This window comes from Nicotiana tomentosiformis, chromosome 5, assembly GCF_000390325.3.
Source record: "Nicotiana tomentosiformis chromosome 5, ASM39032v3, whole genome shotgun sequence".
Taxonomy (NCBI): domain Eukaryota; kingdom Viridiplantae; phylum Streptophyta; class Magnoliopsida; order Solanales; family Solanaceae; genus Nicotiana; species Nicotiana tomentosiformis.
In genome coordinates this window covers 111,994,528-112,004,554 of record NC_090816.1, presented here as the reverse complement: position 1 = coordinate 112,004,554, position 10,027 = coordinate 111,994,528, and positions in this window count along the sequence as shown.

The window sequence follows — 10,027 nt, the reverse complement described above, 5'->3', positions numbered from 1 at the left end:
GTAAGTACTGTTAGCTTCTAAGAGTAGAGTATCTTTGGGAGCTCGTTCATTACATTATGTACAATCGGAGTCGTGCAAAAGAATGAAGGGGATAGCCTCACATACCTTGTATATACCGCCCAACCTCAAGCTATGCAAATGTCACGACTCCTTAGTCTACAATAAGACAAATGACACTATCATTATCATTTAAGCGTCGTAACTATTATGTATCGACCACAACCTATTTTACGATGAAACGGACAGCACCTCCCCTATTTATATGACTTCCCACAAGTCAATACAATCACCAAACAGCCCAAACAACATCATTAATAATCATATTGAGCCTCCAAAATAGTCCACCAACCAACAACATTACTACCAAGCCTTTCGATATATATTTCACAAGTTCTAGCTTCAACGACTTAGCTGCAACTTGGATAATCTTAAATATATATAGAGTAAGAGGTTCCTTACCTTTAAACAGAAAGAACAACTCCAATTTGACCTTAATTTTCCACGAAATATCCCTTCAATTCTGCCACAAGAACAAGGAAGCGAAACTAGCAATTAATTCGGGTTTTTCGGCACTAGAATTACTTTAGAAGAGTTGAAATCACCTAGGGTTGATATTAAAAACTTGAAAGTGTATTTACAGGACATAAAACACTTAAAACAACCTCCCACACGAGCTGGAACAACACAAAAATCAGCAACAACAAGAAGAACAAAAAACTTACTAGCGCCACGGGATTCCTGACATTTGATTTGTGTTGTTTGCCCTTTGTTTGGTTCTTGGATCATGAGAGAACCTTGAGAGACTGATTTTAGGGTTATAAGGTCTGAATATACTGAAAAATAATGACTTAAAATGGGGTTGAGGTATCTTATATATGTCCATATGTCTTAAACCGCCTTTGTGGGCCCCATAGAGAGCTGCTTGGCGCACTCTCACGAAAATGCAAATATCTCTCTATTCCGAGATCGTATTGACGAACGGTTTAATGCGTTGGAAACTAGACTCATAGATCTTCAATTTGATAGGTAGATCACCCCATAATTCCAAGTATATTGGGAGAAAAATGTAGTAACATTTGACCTAAAGTTTAAGTAAAATTATAAACGTAAATTGCGACAACTTTTATCGACTTTGTTTCATAACTCGCTTGACTTCAAGACTTATGATACGGATATTATATGATTCAAATACATTAAAACAAGACCTCTTGGGACAGTTAATCACCTCTAGTGTTACCCGAAAATACGGGTTACAACATCCTTGATTCGTTTAACTTCTAATACTTGTTAACCACTCTTATACACCCTTGTATCGTTTAAGACCAATAGGATTAACTTCTTATCATCTCAAAGATAATCTCTTCTTGGATTTACGTCGACTAACTTACGGCGTGATCTATGGTATGCGAATTTGGGTTGTAACACCCTCTCCCCCTTAGGAACATTCGTCCTCGAATGTAAGGGTTTATGGGGTGTCTAACTCATTGTGGATTCCGACGGAGATTTCCGGCTGAGTTTCCCCTATAAAATAGACACTAGCCAAGCTTGCAAGCAGTTAAACCCAACCTATGGCCTTACAAGACTATACAAAGCATTATGGATATGTACATTATCTGCATATTACCATTTTGTATTAAAAAAAAGTATTCACAAGCTATTGCTTTCCTCATAGAGCCGTTCCACCTTATAATGCGTCCTTCTTTCCCCCGGCATACTCGTTATCTTCACTCTGGAATAGGTAAGGGTATTTAGACTTCATCTCCTCTTCTGCTTCCCATGTCATTTCTTCTATATTCTTGTTCCTCCATAATACTTTGACGGAAGCTACATCCTTTATTCTCAGCTTGCGGACTTGTCGATCTAATATAGCCACTGGCACTTCATCATATGATAGATCCTCTGTAACTTGTACATCTTTGATAGGGACGACCCGAGAAGGGTCTCCAATACATTTCCTCAACATAGATACATGGAATACCGGGTGTACAAATTCCAATTCGGATGGCAATTCTAACTCATAAGCAACCTGTCCAATTCGTCGAAGAATTTTGTACGGACAAATATACCGCGGACTCAACTTACCCTTCTTCCCAAAACGCATAACACCCTTCATCGACGAGATCTTCAGGAAAACCCAATCACCAACCTCAAATTCCAGATCACGACGTCGTACATCGGAATAAGACTTTTGCCTGTTTTGTGCCGTCCTCAGTCTCTCTTGTATCACTTTCACCTTCTCAATGGCTTGGTGAATCAAATCTGGCCCATATAATTCTGTCTCACCGACTTCGAACCATCCAACTGGTGATCTATATCTCCTCCCGTACAGTGCCTCATACGGGGCCATTTTAATACTGGAATGGTAGCTATTATTGTAGGCAAATTCTATAAGTGCCAGATGGTCATCCCAATTCCCCTTGAAATCTAGAACACATGCTCGTAGCATATCTTCAAGCGTCTAGATGGTATGTTCTGCCTGTCCGTCAGTCTGCGGATGGAATGCAGTGATGAGATTTACTTGTGTACCTAAACCCTTCTGAAAAGACCTCCAAAAGTTAGCCGTAAATTGAGCTCCTCAGTCTGATATAATAGATACCGGCACACCATGAAGCCTAACAATCTCCTTGATATACAACTTCGCATAATCTTCAGCCGTGTAAGTTGTCTTAACTAGCAGAAAATGGGCAGATTTTGTAAGTCGATCAACTATCACCCAGATGGAGTCAAACTTATGATAAGAGCAAGGTAATCCAATAATGAAGTCCATATTAATCACCTCCCATTTCCAGGTCGGAATCTCTATATTCTGAATCAATCTACTAGGTTTCTGATGCTCGATCTTTACTTGTTGACAATTAGGACACTGGGCTACAAATTCTGCAATAGACTTCTTCATGTTATCCCACCAATACTGCTCCTTAATGTCATGATACATCTTTGTCGAGCCAGGATGGATAGAATATCGGGACTGGTGAATCTCAATCATAATCTTCTCTCGCAACCCTGCCACACTAGGTACACATAATCGGCCCTGGTATCTCAGTGTCCCATCTCCTCCGATCTTGAAAGCTGTAATCTTACACTGCTGAATTCCCTCTCTCAATCTTACTAAGGTAGGATCTTCATATTGCCGTGCTTTTACCTCGGCTACCAAAGATGATTCTGCTGTATTCTGTACAGTAACACCTCCGTCATCAGAGTCCAACAATCTGATTCTCATATTGGCCAGCTGGTGAAGCTCTTTGGTCAACCCTTGTCTACCTACCTCAATATGTATTAAGCTTCCCATTGACTTACGGTTGAGAGCGTCTGCCACAACATTGGCTTTACCGGGATGGTACAATATCTCGACGTCATAGTCTTTCAGTAATTCAAGCCACCTACGCTGCCTCAAATTCAACTCCTTCTGCTTGAAGATGTATTGTAAACTCTTGTGATCTGTGTAGATGTCAACATGGACGCCGTATAAGTAGTGCCGCCATATCTTCAAAGCATATATTACTGCAGCCAATTCCAAATCATGAGTCGGGTAATTCTTTTCATGCTTCTTCAATTGTCTTGATGCATAAGCAATCACCTTCCCACGTTGCATCAATACGCACCCCAAACCTATACCTGAGGCATCACAATATACCACATAACCTTCTGTTCCTTCTGGGAGAGTGAGCACTGGCGCGGGGTCAATCGATTCTTTAGCTCCTGATCTGGAACTTGGTAGTTTTCTGTGTTAACTTAGTCAATGGTGCTGATATAGAGGAAAAACCCTTCTACAAACCGCCTATAATATCCTGCTAGCCCCAGGAAGCTGCGGACTTCTGACGGTGTTGTAGGTCTCGGCAAATTCTTCACTGCATCGATCTTCTGAGTGTCGACACTAATACCCTCATCAGATATCACATGGCCAAGGAATGCTACTGAGTTCAGCAAGAATTCACATTTAGAGAGCTTAGCATATAACTTATGATCCTGAAGGGTCTGGGCATAAGCCTGAATACGGGAAATATCCATGCCCTCTACCAAGGAGGCTGTTGTGCACTCATTTATCAGATGTGGTCACCCTATCACTCATCTCGGCCACCATATGGGGAGTATACCTTGATAAAGAATCAAACTATATACTATACTCTCATGCACTCATATTACCCTGTCGAAGGTTCAAGAACTTATCAGCTCTAGCTCATCGTATCTCAGCTGGTAAGTAGTGATGAAGAAAGGCCTCAGAAAATTCCTTCCACACGGCTGGAGGAGCGTTCGGACCCCTAGATCTCTCCCAACTATCATACCATAAAATCGCTAAATCCCATAACCGATAAGAAGCCAACTCTACTGCCTCCGTATCACTAGCATGCATAACCCGCAATGTACAATGAACCTGATCAATAAATGTTTGAGGGTCCTCCTTGGGGTCTGATCCGGTAAACACTGGAGGGTCTAGATTAATAAAATCACGAACTCTCGCCCTAACCGGTTTATCAGCAACACCGGTATTCTGCCTCTGAGCCTGAGCAGCTACCAAGCTAGTCAATAATTGCACCGCACTGCGCATATCGTGGTCTGTAGTGCCAGACGGAGGAACTGGATGTACTGGGTGCCTCCTAATATCCTCTGGAGGAGACAGAGAAGTATGAGACGACATCTCACTCTGAGGCTCACTTTGGCCTGCTATGGCTGGAGGCACCTGAATGTTACCCTCTCCCACAGCTGTATCAAGCCGTTTACTAATCGCTTGCTTCCTAGTCGAAGGCATCGCTAAAAGAAAACAAGGTGAATATTAGATATGAACACTTACGACTCAACTCTACGCACGATCTAGATTCAGGAAGAAGGTAACAACCCTAGATGTCACGTAGCCTCCTGATTATAAATGTGGCACGCTACACATCCATAATCAAAACTCTACTAGACACGGCTCATAGACAACCCCTAGGACAGACTTGCTCTGATACCAAGTTTGTCACGACCCAACTGGAGGGTCATGACTAGCACCCGGGCCATACTTGCCGAGCACCAACGTACATTTTATCTAACCTTCCTTATTATCTTTAAGGGCCGACAAGATCAATATAAATGGTAGACATGGATCATGAACATCCAACAATGAAAGATAATATCATGAACATACATAACATGGGACGACGAGACTGTCAAGAAACTATATATAAGGTACGAGCTACCATGAGTGGACACCTGTCTATAAGCCTCTAAAGGAACATAAGTTCTACAACATTGCCGAAACAGGGCCCCGACATACCCATAATGTCTATAACAAAAATGCATACCAAGACCACGGCAAGTCCGGAGAAGGGATCTCGCCAATAACCGCTGAACTGGACAGCCTACTGTGGTGGGGGAGCTTCGTCTACCCGTCTATCAGGACCTGCAGCACGACATGCAGCGTCCACAAATAAAAGGGACGTCAGTACGAATAAAGTACTGAGTATGTAAGGCAGGAAAGCATAAGTGAGAACAGTAATGTAAACAGGGATAGAGAATATACAACCTGTGACATCTGGGTACCTCTGAGGGCTACTGACATGAAATACATGATACATACATATATATACATAAACTTTTAAAACATACGCCTTTGTGGGCATCACCATCATCATATCGTACCCGGCCGTAATAGGCTCGGTAAAATGTACCCGGCCATCATAGGGCTCGGTAGAATCGTACCCGGCCACGTGGAGCTCGGTAAAACCCAACTGATCAGTGGTTGCACAATAGGTGCCATACCCGGCCGACTATAGCGCGGCTCGGTAGAGTAAAATAGATACATATATATGATGCATGCTGGACTCATTGGAATCACATTTTGAACCTTTCAGAGTGACGTAAGGTCGGTATCCTTCGTACATGTTATTAGGATTAACTCTTCATCAAGAATCTTATAAGAATAAGGAACTACCAACAACATTGATAATATAAGAATAAGAGAAGTAACATCAATATCAATCATTTCATAAGAAGGGCAGCAATGTAAGTACTGTTAGCTTCTAAGAGTAGAGTATCTTTGGGAGCTCGTTCATTACATTATGTACAATCGAAGTCGTGCAAAAGAATGAAGGGGATAGCCTCACATACCTTGTATATACTGCCCAACCTCAAGATATGCAAATGTCACGACTCCTTAGTCTACAATAAGACAAATGACACTATCATTATCGTTTAAGCGTCATAACTATTATGTATCGACCACAACCTATTTTATGATGAAACGGATAGCACCTCCCCTATTTATATGACTTCCCACAAGTCAATACAATCACCAAACAGCCCAAACAACATCATTAATAATCATATTGAGCCTCCAAAATAGTCCACCAACTAACAACATTACTACCAAGCCTTTCGATATATATATTTCACAAGTTCTAGCTTCAACGACTTAGCTGCAACTTGGATAATCTTAAATATATAGAGAGTAAGAGTTTCCTTACCTTTAAACAGAAATAACAACTCCAATTTGACCTTAATTTTCCACGAAATATCCCTTCAATTCTGCCACAAGAACAAGGAAGCAAAACTAGCAATTAATTCGGGTTTTTCGGCACTAGAATTACTTTAGAAGAGTTGAAATCACCTAGGGTTGATATTAAAAACTTGAAGGTGTATTTACAGGACATAAAACACTTAAAACAACCTCCCACACGAGCTGGAACAACACAAAAATCAGCAACAACAAGAAGAACAAGAAACTTACTAGCGCCACGGGATTCCTGACATTTGATTTGTGTTGTTTGCCCTTTGTTTGGTTCTTGGATCATGAGAGAACCTTGAGAGACTGATTTTAGGGTTATAAGGTCTGAATATACTGAAAAATAATGACTTAAAACGGGGTTGAGGTATCTTATATATGTCCATATGTCTTAAACCGCCTTTGTGGGCCCCATAGAGAGCAGCTTGGCGCACTCTCACGAAAATGCAAATATCTCTCTATTCCGAGATCGTATCGACGAACGGTTTAATGCGTTGGAAACTAGACTCATAGATCTTCAATTTGATAGGTAGATCACCCTATAATTCCAAGTATATTGGGAGAAAAGTGTAGTAACATTTGACCTAAAGTTTAAGTAAAATTATAAACGTAAATTGCGACAACTTTTATCGACTTTGTTTCATAACTCGCTTGACTTCAAGTCTTATGATACGGATATTATATGATTCAAATACATTAAAATAAGACCTCTTGGGACAGTTAATCACCTTTAGTGTTACCCGAAAATACGGGTTACAACATCCTTGATTCGTTTAACTTCTAATACTTGTTAACCACTCTTATACACCCTTGTATCGTTTAAGACCAATAAGATTAACTTCTTATCATCTCAAAGATAATCACTTCTTGGATTTATGTCGACTAACTTACGGCGTGATCTAAGGTACGTGAATTTGGGTTGTAACAAGGGTATTACTTCTTTACAAGAAGATCATGTCATACACTACGTACTTAACCTGTTGCCCTGTACACGGAGGAGAAACCCGTGAAGAACAAAATAAAAGTAAAAAAATATTTAAATTCCTGAATTAGCACTACAAACTATTTCAAACACTATTGATTGCCAATCCCTAGCAACGACGCCAAAATTTGAAGTGCGCAAAACACACACTTAAATTTTGCTCGGGAGTCAAAGATAGTATAGTATAATATCGTGTCCATATGGATTGGATTTAAAAAGTATTATCGTAGTTTGTAGCTAGAGTGCTATCTAGGAGGATCAACAATAGATATTTATATGATTTCTAACTACAATTAATTAAGAATCTCGAGATAATTGACTAATGACAATCGAAGCAAGGCCTAAGCAAAGGAAGATATCAAAGGGAGAAAATGGGGTTTTGATAGGATAGGTGCAAGATAATTATCTGAATTTAACTCTAGATAATTCACTTCTAATGTTCAAGTGAGTTTCTCGAATTCACTTAATTATCAGTACAATTGTTTAGTAGAAACTCCTCTCTCGATTAAGTTTCAACCTCTCAATATGAACCAATTTAAGCACTGTGAAGATATGTAAGAATTTGTAGTGGATCGGTCTTTATGAAAACCTCTTTCGATTATTCTTCTAACTAGGTTTAATCAATGATTCAACTAGCTTCTTTCAGTTATTTAGAAGAATCAATGAACTCAACCAACAATATAATGCAAAGATATCACAAGTAATGCCTCTTTTGATTACAAGAACAAGTGAATATAAATGCAATAATTAAATCTTTCAAAAATGATTAAAATACATAAAAATAGAGTTATAATCCACAAACAATCATCAATACACCAAATCCATCAAAACCCAAAAGGATCTACTCCATAGACATGGAGAAGTTCTTCACAAATATAACTAAAGTATAGAAAAATATAAATTCAATCCAAACATGTATCTTGAGTGATGAAGGAATGATGAAATCCTTGTGCTTGTGTTCTTCCCAAGCCCCCTTGGCCTCCTTAGGTCAAAAATCTGTCTAAAATCCCGAAAATGGTATTTTTCCTTATATTTAATCCATCCCCCAATAAACCCCGGACAAAAATACCTTTTTAGCGGAAATCGAAAGATACTCTAGCATTTTTATACTACCGCGCCGCACCATGCGGCGCGCTTGTGAGGAACTCCAGAACGATTTGCAAAATGGATTCTAGGCAGATTTTGCACTGCCGCGGCGCCCCATGCGGCGCGGCTGTGCATTTTTCTTAGAGTAGTTCGTTTCTCCAATTTTTGACATCCGGACTTGGTCCTCGACCCCCGAACGCGATCCAGGTTTAATCTCTTGGTCTTTTACTCAGATTTCAAAGCTCCAATTAGCTCGAATTTGCTCCGCAACATCTAAATAACTCGGAATCTCTCCTACACGGCATAAAATACATAATAAGTGCAAATCACTAATGATTAAAGCTCAATATAAATAAAGTGCAGTGAATTAGAGTGCAATAAGCGACTAAAATACGGGTTTCTAGTCTACCATCACGCCCACCCCTAGATGGATGAGTTTTGATGGAAGGACAAATATTCTGTAATCCTTGGCTAGCTTTTGGACATATACTTGGTTGAAACTTGAAAAATAAGTTTTAAAGTTATGGTGAAAAATAACTTTTCAAAATTGAAGTTATGTTAGGACATATTTTATTTGAAAAATATTAAAATATGTGAGTGAAAGAAAAACTTTTACCAAAAAATTGACTTAAAAAAAATACAAAAATTAACATATTTCATGAACAAACAATATTTTTAATTTTTTTTAAAAAAGTAGCCAAAATCTGAACCAAATGGGAGCTAAAGTTATAGGTTTTGATTTCGAGCTTTAGTTGTAAAATTATTTTTATTAGAGAATATTTTACCCTTAAAGTAGAATTTTTCAACATTTTACCCTTAAAGTAGAATTTTTCAACATGATTCTGAATTTAATCGAACTTAAATGCAAATATAAGAAATTCAATAGGAAAAAAGTAAAAAGGACAAAAAAAAAACATGTACACAAAGAGAGGAGGGGTCTTTCTAGAAAGAGAAGGGAGCAATACATTTCCCAGGAACACTAATTGGAGGGTGTATGTAATCATTGCCATAGAATTGGAGGTGACCTTAGAATTGAAACTTGGAATATATATATATATATATATATATATATATATATATATATATATATAGCCCCATTATTTAATCCACCTTCTGATGATTGACAGATGAGAGCAGTATGTCTCTCGTTGCTAGTACAATAAGATGTGGTTTAATTTGTGAACAAATTATGCAAAAACTACAGGTAGTAATGTAAAGAATTATATTGTACTTAATCTACAAGAATTAATTATAATTTTATTACTTAATGTAGGAAAAAGGTTAGTCAAGGGTCTTTGGAAATAGTCATTTTTATCTTCACAAGGTAGAGGTAAGATCTATATAAACAATACTATTTTTTCGATCTTACTTGTAAAATTACACTGAATTTATTATTGTTATAGGGAAAAAGATAATTTTTTTCTTTAAATTTTGTGAAATGGTAAAAATTCATCCATCTTTAATAGTTGGGGACGGATTTA